The sequence below is a fragment of the Protopterus annectens genome, chromosome 10.part0 (assembly GCF_019279795.1).
Source record: "Protopterus annectens isolate FY-2018-M chromosome 10.part0, PAN1.0, whole genome shotgun sequence".
NCBI lineage: Eukaryota > Metazoa > Chordata > Ceratodontiformes > Protopteridae > Protopterus > Protopterus annectens.
In genome coordinates, this window is record NC_056744.1 from 18043080 (window position 1) to 18057081 (window position 14002).

At 39.7% G+C, this 14002-nt stretch overlaps 1 protein-coding gene across 7 annotated transcripts in view; it reads right to left on the reverse strand.

Annotated features, from left to right (window-relative positions):
- Positions 1-4083: 4083 nt before the first annotated feature.
- Positions 4084-14002, reverse strand: part of LLGL2 (LLGL scribble cell polarity complex component 2) — a 2451001-nt gene continuing 2441082 nt past the window's right edge. For 5 of the 7 annotated variants that reach the window (XM_044084955.1, XM_044084956.1, XM_044084958.1 and 2 more), the window contains one exon: positions 4084-4777. The gene's annotated coding sequence lies outside the window, so the exon portion shown is untranslated. The remainder of the gene's footprint in view (positions 4778-14002) is intronic. The other 2 variants (XM_044084957.1, XM_044084959.1) reach the window with 1 other exon arrangement.

Here is a 14002-nt window from a genome sequence, read left to right on the forward strand (position 1 = left end):
GATGTAATGATGTCGGCTGCATGTTTTATACCCCTGACGACCTGACTTCATGGAAGAAGGGACAGCTACCGACGCAGGACCCAAGACTTTGTTAATCAGGCCGATTGAGGGCAACCTGCCAGCAGATTACCCAAATGTAATGACTGTAACAGTGAAACATGAAGAACATCTATGATTGCCTCCCAGCCAAAAGTGCAGATGATCTCTGGATGGTCTGGCCATTTTTATATGGTAGTACGCATCCTGTAAATCTATCGAGCACATCCAATTGTCTTTCCCTAAAAAGGGAAGTATCGACTGAAGCGTGACCATCCGGGAATGTCTCTTTCTTGATAGATGTTTAGTCTGCTGAGGTCCAAAATAGGTCTCCAGTCCCCTGTCTTTTTTGTAACTAAAAAGTATCTTGAGAAAGTTCCAGATCCTGTCTGGTCTGCTGGGACTGGTTGGATGACTCTTTCTTAGCAACGTTTGGACCTCTACTGTTGCTTGTTCCCTGTAACTGGGTGGAACGTCCGGAATTTTTGTCAATGGAGGGGGAGTGGCGAAAGGAATGAAATATCCTCTGGAAACTATACTTTGTACCCAGTTGTCGTATGTTTGAGCCAGGCGTCTGGATAGTAAGATAAGCGTCCCCCGACTGCCTCCAGAGTAGGGCAGTTGGGCCTCCTTTCAGAAGTGCTGGTAGGGCTTCCCAAAGAACTGGTCTCTGTCACCCTGGTTTTGCAGAGCCCCTCTGCGGCGAATATGGCATCTTCCATTATTGTCCCCTCCTCTGCCCCTAGAGAGGGGTTCACCACATGTGTCCAGAAAGGCTCCTTGGGCTTTTTGGAACCATATCTTTCCCCCTTTTTGACCCTTGGGGTAGAGTCTGGTAGGGGTGGAAAAACAGACTCTGATGACAGACAGTCTTTCCTTCCTGCTCACACCTGGTCAAAGTTTCCTCAACCTTGGGCTCGAAAAGGGACGAGCCATCAAAAGGGGTGTTGACAAAGGATGACTTAAAGGGCTCCACGAAGGAACACAAGCGCATCCAGGAATGTCTCCTGAGAGCAATTCCTGTACCCGCTGCCCTACTCATTCCATCAGCTGCATATGAAATGAGACGCATGGACAAGTTCACTATGGAATTGAGGGTAGCAAGCTGGAAGGTGACTTTGTCTGAAACTCCTGCAGCTACTGTACCCTGAAGAGCATCTCCAAGCTCTTTTAGGAGATCTCTTTGCAGTCTCGTAAAATGAGTGAGCTAGTTCAGTGAATGTATGGCAAAAGTCGCTGAACTGTATATGTGCACTTCCTGTATCTATCCATGATCCTAGAATCTCTGTTAAGAGGAGGAGAGGAAGACGTTTCCGACATCTCCTTTTTGGTGGCTGCCGCCACCACCATAGCATCAACTGGCACTCCCTTGGTGAGGAAAGACTTTTCCTGGGGGGAGACGTAAATTTATTAAGCCTCCTAGGGACAGGCTCCATGGTGTCTGGAGACTCCCATGCCCTTCGTGAGACTAACTCTATGAGCTGATCAAAGGGTGGAGACACCCAAGAGGTGGAGGGTTGAGACCCGAAAGCCTTCAAGAGAACAGATTCATCTTCGGTAGGGTTGGTAGACTTCCAGCGACCCCTCTGCCTAAGGATTTCTAATATGTCAGCAAATGAGATATCCTCAGAGGGGGACCATGGGGACCCTTCTGATTCATCCAAGTCGGTATAGAATGTGAGAGACTCCTGTGGGGAGTTTAGGTGCTTCCTCTTACAGATTCTCTTCCTAGGAACCTCATCAGTGGGAATTTCTGGTGAGGTCTCGCAAGAGCAGGGTCCACCCAATGGGGCTTCCTGAGGCTCAGGGTCTCTACACTTAGAAAGGATCTGTGAAGCAGAGGTGGACCCAGGCGCTTTTGGGGAGGAGGTAGTTGGACCTGAAGTTGTAGATGTCTTAGGAGACATCACTCTCCTCATGGCTTCGAAGGCACCTCTGCTCCGATGACAACTGACTGCTGGATCCGAAGAAACCACCGATCCCCTCGGCACCGGCACAGTGGGCTCCGAACCAGAAGTAGGAGCCAAAATCATCCGAGCCGAGAGGCAAAGTTGGAACCGACATGTCGGTCCGACTATCCTCCCCGGACCTGACAGGAGAGTGTCGGCTCCTAGACTCCTCGATTGGCACCGAGGAAGTCCCAGTAAAGGGAACCAATGGCACTGGAACAGGCGTCGGCTCCGAAGGCTCAGCAATCATCAGGTCCACCTCTGCTCCAAAGGACCGGTATGGCTCAGAGGAGGAAAAGAAGTCGAAGTTATAACAGTTTTAGGCTCCAAAACCTCCTGTGTCGAAGCTGACAAAAATTTAGCGAATGCTGGTGCCTGTAGCAACTTCTGCACCACACGATCCACATCCAAATCAGATAGGCTGATTGAGGGCCAAGATGAATGGCTGGATGGAGGCAATGACTGCAGAATAGGTGACTTTAGCATTTCGGACACCGGTTCCAGGACTGGGGACTGGCTCTGAAAAGAGAAGATGCTCGGCTCTGAGGGCTGTGGAGCTGACATCAACTCTTTCTTAGATTTTTTTACTTCTGAAGCCGCCTTAGAAGACTTTGAAGACTTACTAGATGTACCCTGGTCACTCAAAGCTTCCTGAAACGACAGTTTTAGAAGTCCTCTATCTATGAGTTTTCTTTTTTACTCCTGAAGAACTCTGGATGAAAAAGAATGACAAATGGAGCAGCTTTCCTGTAAGTGCAAGGCTCCAAGGCAATACACACAATTAGTGCGACTGTCACAGACATCTTTTGTCAACATTTTGGACACTTTTTAAGTCCTGACTTAGGAAGAATATCCTTATCCTGGTCAGCCATGATCAAGTATACAAACAACCTACTGTACTTTAAAGAGACTAGAAACACCCAAACAATTAGCAAAGTTAACTAGCAAAGCTAATTATCCAAATAAGCCCTAAATAATAAATGGGCTGAATAACAATGTACTGACTAAACTATTCAAAAAACACACACACACACTATTTAACTACAAGCTATATAATGATTTAAAGGCGCACCAAAGGGAAAGGGAATATTAAAGGCCTATAGAAAAAACGAGGCCAAAAAGAGAAGGAATTTCTCTACTAACAAGCTATAAAGGCCATCACAGTTAAAGACCATCAAATACTAACTCTAAATATTTTTAGAAATGCAATTTTCCTACTAGATAATGTCAGAAAAGAATTATACTGGCCCGAGCTGTGCAAGGAACATTCTATCTATTGCAGCAGCAAACTAGATCTGAGGTAACTCTAGGTGCATCGTGGGATAGAGACTTGGCCTCGAGCTTTGTAGTAGGCCGACTCGGGGCCGAGGATCGGCTCCGAACCCATCTGTAAGAATGAACGGAGAGATAGAACAACTTCACATCAAATGTTTATACCATTGTTTTTTGTTGCGACATAACATACCTAAAAAGTATACTTCACATGATGATTCCTGAATTGCCTACCACAAACAATAACAAAGAACAAGTCTCTACAAAACAATTGTAAGACACTGCCTAGAAATTACGGGAACAAAGATGTTACTTTTTTCTTTTAAGACAAATCCACATTAGTCACTGTTAAGACAACAAGACACATTAATACAAAAAATATATCTGCTTTAGCATCCAGCAATGATGGATATCAGAGTGAACACAGTGAAGCAGATAAAATAATTCTATGAATCAGAAGTGGGTGACGTGTGTTGAAAAAATGATACTGCAATCACTGCAGAAGTGAACTTCACTGCATTAAAGAATACAGCTGTTTAGAGTTTCCTTTACAGAATTATTTCTCTAAATTTGCAGGGCAACAGATCTGCTGTAGGGAAACACTTTCTGACAAATCTTTAATGTTTCCAGCAACAAACATTCTAACACACTCGGCACAGTACAAACAGTGAAGGTTTCTTTGCAAGAGCAGTCCTCTAGATACCTCCTTTTCAGTTCTTTTACATCCACAGCAACTCAAAGCACTCTTTTACCAGCAACAGAATAAGTCTTAAGAAATTCTGTTCATGATATGAGGAAACAAATTAATATAAACTAAACAGAGGGACAAGGTGAACAACTTAATTTATTCAGTCAGCAAAGTTTAGTGTTCTGATTAATTAGGGTTCTGCTTCCTGATTTCACTGGCTACAAAAATAGATACTACATTACTCATACCCAGCAATAATCAATAAACATTACCAAAAAATAGTTTCCTCACTGAAAACTGACAATTACAGCAGCTCAAGTACAGTATCTAAATTGCACATATATTAACATTTGACTAATGCTCTGTAATTTAAAAGTAAATTTCTAAAATACAATTGCAATGTTTAAAAAAATCACCGCCACAAAATGATCTTCTAAAAACCGTTGTATAAAAAATTTCAGAATAAAGTTTCTCATTATTAAAAAATATTTGCATCTAAGGCAGCACATCATAATTTAAAACCCCATCCCGACTACAAAGTTTGCTTAAAAATGGTATGTAAGAAAAAAAGAAAAGATGGTAACCAGGAGACCATCCTGTGAAAGTAGTTAAATTACAAGCCATGTCCCATTAAAAATCGACATGAGAGTTAAATGAGGCACTAAAGTAAAGAGTCTCCCAAGTGGCAGTCCTCTCCTCTTGTCTTTGGGAACAGTGTATGGGGAAGTGGAAACAATCTTCTGTCGCTGAAAGGTCACTCCAATAGTATGGACTCAGTAGTGTCATGGCACATTATAAATAAAAAGGCAGTTTTCTGGTTGTCTTCATTCTGCTGTGAAGGCAATAAAAAAAGCAATCAAAGAAAGTCTGTGAATGCATCTGATTTGCATCATTGTTAAATAAAACTGTGAAAATAATATTTTGCTGAATGATAATTCCTCCTTAATAGTCAAGTTTAGGATAAATAGTTAAAAAAAAGCTAAACATTTTAACTAATTGATTAGTTTTAAAAATACATGCCTAAGATATGAATGAGAAAAACATTAAAATGACATCACAGTCTTTTAAATTCTTTTTGCTACTTTGCTGCTTGCTTTTTTAGTTACAATTGAACTGGCAATTCTTCTAAGCAGTCACACCTGTGCATGCTATGGGTCTGTGAGCAACATGACAGCCTGTTTCTGACAGACTCACAGCCCTATGCCCAACTAAGTGTCACAACAGTCTCTCTTCTCCCTCATGACCCTGAAATGACAATTTGGTAACTGGAAAAATAAATTAATGAGGAAGAGTTCTTATGCATACTCAGTGAAGTAATATACATCACAAGCGTGTACATTAATCAAGCATGTTAAGATTCTGATGTCTTTGCTTGCTACAAGATGCAAAAAACCTTAAAGTAAAATAGCACCATTTAACTCAAATATAACAGCAAAAAAAAAAAAAAAACATTATATTCTGTTATACACACACAGTAACATTTGCACACTTGCTGTTTATTGAAATTCAGTAACAAGACAAAACACTTCACTTCAAAAGCTTGAGAGCTGGTATTGTAAAAAAGCAGTTTGAGTTTTTTTTTAATGCATCAACTCCCCCAACCTGGCCACCTCAAACATCCAGCTACCCTTCACCTTCCCAACAGATCTTAACTTCTTGAACTTGTAATGCCTCAGGGCTACTCATTTTAGGTTAGGAAATGACCAAAGAAAGAAAGAATGAAAAACAGGCATCAGAAGCTACCACACCGGGGCTAGCCATTCTGAATTCCTAGCCAAGAAAGTGGCATACTGTGATATTAGTGTGTCTGATAGATGCACCCACACATCATGTAATGAACATCTGCAACTTCCCTTACAACAACATGGGAGCCTGTGAAACCCATAGACTATCAAAGGCTATGGTAAAACCCGCATCCTCCTCCACGGCAGAAGAGTTTTACTTTATCTTATTTTTATCTGCAGTTTTCTCACTCCACCAGCTAATCCCTCCATTTTGAAATTCAGGTGACTAGTGGCAAAGATGGATGCCAAAACTTGGTGCCAACAATTTGACAAATGAATCATACTTTTCACATACTTCTATGTAATAGTAATGAAACAACAATGCTCTCTACCACTGGCCTACTTCCAGATACAGTGTTGAAGGTGCAATGCTGGAAGATAAAATGACTGCACTGAAATTATTTTACTTTCTTCTTAAAAAGATATCACTATTAACATGTGTTTCTTCATGCAGTAAAGGTGTGTTGCTATTAAGGACCCAAGCTGAACATCTTAAAAATTTGATGGAAAAAAAAAAGCCAACATGCATGCCTTAAATTCAAAAGGACTTCAGTGAGGCAATTTAACCTAAAAGGGTGAAGGATACTACAACTTATATTATGAAGGTAATATACAAAGTGAAGGCTAAAAATGCGTCGGTTAAAAATTCCTACTAGTCCATAGCTTAATGACCGTACTGATGACTAACTCAGGCCTATCCTCCTGTCCTTAGTATGTCCTAGTGACTGGGATGTTGCAGTAGCCTTTGCAAGGCAAAAAGAAAGTCTTGATGGACAAACACTGGTACTTGCTAGTCTAACAAATACTGCAAGACAGTAACAAGTACCATTTTTGGGGCTGCAAAGAATTTGATTAAACTAGCATGAGTAGTGCAGAAAGCAATTTGTATTTGTTCATGCAAAACTAAGGGCTGTTTATTCAATAAAGATCAAAGTTTATCAGACCCAAACAACTAATTACTCACTACAGTAAAATATTACAACTTCTACCTTGAACTGTAGAAATATTTGGCAATGACATGTAGAGTTTTTAAAGGTGTCAGAATTTATGTAAAATGACCAAAGCTGCATTATTCTGGTGGACAGCTAACTTATAAGCCATGTTTCTGCAGACCATTAGTTATAATATTCAAGCAAGCATTACATGTTTTAATCTACAAGGACAGCAAAGCAAGATACTTTTTAAATTGTTCATTTATTGCATCATGTAATTTATGTTATTACACAAACATACAATCTATTCAGATATGACTGCTAGAGAGAATGGTACTGACAACACCATTATACTTGGTACACAGCTGTGATCCAAAACAATGATTTTAACTACATTTTAGCAAAGGGTGCATTCACTAGATTCACCCCATCAGTTATTAATGGCATACAATTTATACAATAAAAGACAAATATTTGTGTAACAAGTACAACATAAAAGAAAAATTCATGCCATGACCTATTTATTGCCTGATCTTCCACCTGAAATCTTGAAGGGACATTTTCATTCTTTAGGCCAGTGGCATTGTTTTAGTATTGCCAGTTTAAGTAATCAAACAAGTCTCCAGTCCAGACTAATGAACCAAAAGCAAAGACGACTATGAGTTTATGTAAACTCGATGAAATACAACTGAAGGAATCCATTCAAACAAAGAAAAACAAAACTTACAGCGAGAGTGCCTGATCCACTGAAAATATATACGAGATAAAAGTTTGTAAAGTGTTTTTAAGGATCACCCTGCACCCTTCATCTCTAAGGATATTAAACTGTCTAACATCACAACAGGGGAAAAGAGAGAAATTTCATTGCTCCACTGCTCAAATTTCTAGCCATTACGTACCACCACTACAGCACCAAAACCCTAACTGACATAGGGTGGCTTGCATTAGACAAGCACCCATGCACCACTCCCAACAACCCTGCTTTTCTAAATATACTAACTCTGAGATCACCATACTGTTTGATGAAATGTAGACCCACTAAAATGAGCTAACCTTACAATCAATGAAACACATGCAGCCCAACAATATACATACAAGTCCAACTTAACTGTACGTCAATTACCAAACTGCTACCCCTTGGACATGCTTATCTCACAGCTTCAACTTCACCCTAAAAAGGTCATCACCACAACTGTGATCTATATTCCACCTGGTAATACACCTGTTAGCCTTGAAGACTTTCTTATCCTGGTGTTCTTCCACATACTCACAAAAAACTCTTATTCTGGGCTATTTCAACCTAGACTGGTTCACCTGTATATCAGAACCACCAAGTAATCTAATAAATCTCCATGGTTACCAGCAGCTAGTCCAAATTCCAACTAGATGTGATAAAAAAATCTAAAATGGAATCCATCCTTGACTGGGTCCTAACAACCCCACATTGTACCCTCACACAGGCAGTCCTCCAGTCACCTTAAGTGACCACAACATAACATACCTTATACGTAGTAGAACAAGCATATGCAAAACCACTAACTATAAATCCACTAGAAACACAAAAAAATTCTCTCCTGAGGTCCTCAATACTTTACTCTAACTGTGATTGGACCCCCCTAAAAACCCTCCCACTTGACCAGGCTGCAGCATATTTAAACAAAAAATTTCTACAACACTCCACTGCACAAAATCAAGGTTAGAACCTCTACAAACCTCTGGCTCAGTAAAGAAACCAAACAAATCCTCAGGTCCAGAGACACTGCCTGGCTTTACTATCAAAAAAACAAAGAAAGACAAAGCCCAAGTACCAAGAACTGTGCAACTGTGCAAAAAAATGCATTAGACTGGACAAAAAATCCTACTACACATTACAAACTAAATACCAACACAACCTCCCAAAATTTTGGAAAAATGTAAACCAGCTACTAAAACCTACCCAAAAGGCTACCCCCCAAACCAACCACCCCGACACTAAAGTTTCCATCGAAACACAATTCAACTCTCATTTTGTGAACTCAATTCTATCCTTAGTATCACAGGACAGTTCCTACCTCACTATCCGCCCTAACACAAATAACACTAATACAAGCTTTACCCTCAAAAACAGTTTCCACCACTTCAATCAAAAGTATGCTCTCCAAACTAAAAACCTCATCAACAGCAACCAACCTACTCCCCAGCTATTTCTTGAAACTAACAGCAGATGCTATTGCTATCCCAATCTCCACTCTCATAAACAGATCAATTGTTGAAAATTATGTGCCCAAACTCTGGAAAATATCCTATGTTACACCCATACATAAAGGCGGGACCTCCACTGAACTTAACTACAGGCCCATTTACTCTCCCCCCTGGCCAAATTACTAGAAAAATGCATCCATACCCAGGTGCTAAAATATCTCCTAGACCGCAACATCCTGTCACCTACTCAGCATTGTTTCAGACCTGCCCATAGTACCACTACAGCCCTCCTCTGCTTCACAGACACAGTAAACCGTCTAAAAAATGAAGGCCTGCAGGTGTCGACTCTTTTTTTGGATATGTCCAAAGCATTTGACACAGTCTCACACCAAATGCTGCTAAACAAACTAAACCATTACCACCTATCAAATTCCACTCTTACCTGGTTCCAAAGCTACTTAACTGACAGGTACCAAGCTGTGAAATGGGAAAGATGTCTCTCTCCTCAGCTGCCCATAACTATGGGAATCTCACAGGGTTCTATCTTAGGAAGACTACTACTCACAATCTTCACAAATGACCTCCATTCCTCCACACAACATGCATCTATCATTCAGTATGCAGATGATACTACCTTAATCTGTGCTGCACAAATCATTCCAACCCTCCTACAAACAACTCAACTAGCATTCTCTAACATTGAAAACTACCTTACCAAAGCCCAACTTATCCTCAATCCAAAGAAAACTCAGCTTATGATTATAACCAGTTCTAACAAAAACACTGATAACAGTCAGTTTACTATCTACTCCACAAATGTTGCTCCAGTGGCACAGGCTAAGCTACTGGGAATAACCACAGACTCCCAACTAAAATTTGATAGTCATCTCAACTTAACTATTAAAAAAGTACATGCCAAACTGGGATCACTCTACCGTATTAAACCATTTCTTACCAAAAACACAAGATCAGCTATTGCTCGCTCCCAACTTCTATCTACCCTACTCTATGCATCTCCCATTCTGACTAATCTCAACAAAACTGAACTAAGCAAAATGGAAGCCTGCTAGGACAGAATTTCCCACTTTGCTGCAAATTGCTCATATAGAACTCATCACTGTACTGCTTTGAGACAGCTCCACTGGCTTGAACTGCCCAACCTCCTAACCTACAATCAAGCTCTGCCTCTGTCATTCTATTACCTCCCCAATAAGTGTCCTGCCCTCAGAAACCTAGTACATCACTCAGCCAAAAGGCCTCTTAGATCATCAAGCAAACTACTACTAGAAGTCACCAACAGCTACAATAGCTTTGGAGATGCACAATATAGTAGTTCAGTGGCTAAAAATGGAACTCTCTCCTCACTAGCATACAAAACACATCATCCAAAGCCTCCTTTAAAAACCTCATTAGGCAACATCTCAAGCAAAGTTGGCAGTGCCATGACTGCTCCCCAGGCTAGTAAATGCAGATAAGGTACACATACTAAACCTAGACTACTTGATAATAGTTTTCACCCTTACTCACAAACGCTGGCTAATCTACAGTGTATGTACTGTACCTGTGTACTATGTGTGTATTCTACCTATGTTCCAAATTTCAGCTGTACACCACAAATCTATTAATTACCTTTATTTTTAAATTAAGATTTTCTTGTTTATCTCCACTGCAACTGTTAATGTGCTGCATACCACTGTAAAAACATGTCTATTGTAATTTGTGTGTATACTGATCATGTCTAAATATCTAAATGTATCTGTAATTTCTCTATGTGGAACTTTTCTCCACAGGCCTCTGCTGAAAAAGGGCCTTTTCGGCTCAGTTACACACCCCTGGTTAACAAATGTAAAATAAAATAAAAATAATAAAAAATCTGTAGTTGCACAGGATGTTAAGATGTTTTCAGTACAAACTACATCATCATAAACAGTAGATTTACCAGTTACCATATATGCAGACACTTTTTTCATTCAATATTTTGCTGTAGTGATTCCTTGGCTGTAGATCACTCCAGTCATGTAAATACAAACTTATACCAACAACATTTCTTTGCAATGCTACTTCCACTATTTTCCACCTCATCTACAAAATCAATTACCTACAACAATTGCTGGGTCGGTAACAGATTTCCATTTTTAACTTGCTGCTTTTTTAGCCACAGTAGTTATCAATTTTACCAATGCCTGTTACATTTTGTTGGCTCTCTTAGTCTCCCTTACCCTGGAAACATTAATAACTTAGTAGCCGTCAATGCCTTTCCAAGCTATCTTTTTGAACAGTCCTTGCAACTCTAGTTTATATGCAACAAACTCTGGCAGGGACCACAACATGTACTTCCCATGTGATGTAAGCTTCTGTGTTACAGCCTCAACATGCCTGATCTACCAGTGTATACACATTTTGTAAAAGCAACAACTCTAAGGTCCCAAAAGAGAAAATATGACAAACGGCCAGTGGAAATACTGAAATTATCAGCAAACACTTTATTCGCAAATGTCTCTAGCACTTTGGCAACAAATGCCTTCTAGGAGTACATCATAGAAAGAGAGTAATGCCATTTTACACACGCATTAACTACCATCTATTAAACAATCAAATAATTAACTCATTAATTATTCTCTTAAAAAGACATTTAGCACAATAAATCCACTATTCATAAAAAACAGTTATATCATGAGTTTCCATGAACATTCAGTATAAAGTGTCATACTTTCTTTATATAACAAATAATTTTTTTTAAACTCAGTCTCGCCAACACCCCCAATTAACTTGTTCTAAGATGCTGGCTTGCAAAGACTCAGGGTTAATATTGTGAAATAACTTAAAATACATTGCAATAGGACTAACAACCTTCTCCACTTTAATGTCTCTAATGTGCTCCTACAATCTCAATTTAAAACTTCTCTTTGTTTCACCTATATAACAGAGACTGCAGGATCACCTAACAGCATAAATGACATTAGAGGTTAAACATGTAAAATGTCCTCTAGGGCTAAAAGAAACACCATTAATATACCTAAGAGAGTTAATTATATATTTACATGCTGAGCATTTTGTACAACCACTAGTGTCCAGCATAACTAAAGTGCTGCAGAACTTTTCCACTGGTTTAATACATTTACTGTGAACAATGATGTCCTGTATATTCCTACCCCTTGTAAATGAAAAAATAGGAAATTTACATAATGTATCAGAAAATTCCTTAAATTTAAATAAGAATGGCCAAAAATACTTAATAATCTTAACTTGTTCATGGGAAAAAACATTATAGGAAATAACTACATACATCTGTCTAGATTCTTGCTTATTTGTCCTAGAATTACTACCAATATTTCTTCTATTATAATTCATATTATGATTACTGGCTACTAATGAATTATTTTTTAATTTTACCAAAGCCCTAAGGTTATCTTTTAAAAAATAACCCTTCTTCAAGAACATGTTTATAGAAGTATACATTTCTTTATATAATACCTTATTATCGGTACATAATCTAACAATCTGATCTACCAGTGTATACATGTTGTACCCTTCACATAAACCTAGGGAAGCATTCTAGGACTCCTTGATTTAGCAGCATTTCTTGGAACGTGGTATAAGTATCCCCAACTATCAATAATCACTTTTTGTTCTATACCTCTGGCACACATTTGTTTCACACATCTGAGTGTTCTATGATGCCCTACTCACTAGTTTCTTAGCTACCAGCAAATCACCCTCTTGATTTCACCAACAATGAGACTACAGCCAGCCGGCATCCCCTCCAGCAACTCATTTAGACCAAGCTGTCTCATGATATTCAACCTCCCTTCAAATACCAAATATGAAGAACTATTTAAGTCTAGATCAGAAGGCTACTGGTTCTATTCCCGATCCAGGTTCTTGGATTAATTGCCAGTAATGATACGGCAGTGCAGCATAATGGAGGTGCTGCACTCCTTTAGGTGAGACATCAAACAGAAGCCCCATCTGCCTGAGTTGGTGGCAGCAAAGGAGGATGTAAAACAGCCCATGCCACTTAAATAAATTCTCCCTAGTAGCATGAATGTTAGCCTGGTTTACCCCTGAAAAGAGTGGAACTAACCCAGGCTACAAAAGTAAAAAAAACAAACAAAAAAATATATACATCTCAGTTGTTAGTAGCAAATTAGCCCAGTTTACCTCTTTCCATCATCTCACAAGCCCTTCTGCCATTACACTGGCAAATATAAATGCTTGGCATCAAGTCAGCAACTTTTTTAGGTAACAACAAATAAACGTGTACATCGCAGGTGACCCATATAAGAGTAGCAGTCAGGTGCCAGAGGCTGGGGAGTATAGGAGTGAGTGGCTTTTGACAGCTTGCTCATCCTGGAAGGGGAAGGGGGAAGATGGCTCTGGCATGCCACATAGGTGATCCTCATTACCCAGTAGAGTTTAAGCTGGACAAGCCCGCCCACACTGTTAGCACCAGTAAATCTGAGGGAATAAACTATGCAGAGGCACAATTCCCCTCAGGAGACAGCAAAAGCCATTGAGGAGGAGAGGTGTGCTGCAAAAAGGGATAGGGTAGGGTGCCTCTCAGCAACAGCATGCTGGCTTGCTCCCTATCACCTGACTCTTGCCAGGGAATAAAAGGACTCATCTGGAATCCCTAGTGAGAATGTATGGGCTATACAGCTCTTGCCCAGCCTAGGAATGCTCATCTTCTATGTCCCTGGAAATAATGGGCCAGATGGGTGTCAGAAATGCAGCCACAAGTTTCAGGGAGGTTGTTAAAACAAATGAATTAATATACTTGTATAGAGTGCAAGCATAATTCCCTAACATTCCAGTATGGATATTTTTAGCCATACATATATGCACCGCAAACATATTATGGCAAAGCTCTATACACACATTAAGTATCATGAATGTATTTACTAGAAACATTTAGCACTTGTGCACCTCCCAGAGATGTGTTTCTTTAAGATGGTCAAAAGCTAAAATGCACCGTTTTAAAAATAAGAAAGAAAAATAAACTCAGAAAGATAGCCATCTAGGAAACCGGCATCTCTAAAACTATGGCAAGCAAAAGTACAACAGGATATCAATAACTGGGGGCACCAAGAAGGATTGCACTGTGTCCCATAAGATTGTTACCTTGTACTAAGTAATATCTTTTAGGTGAATCTTTCACAG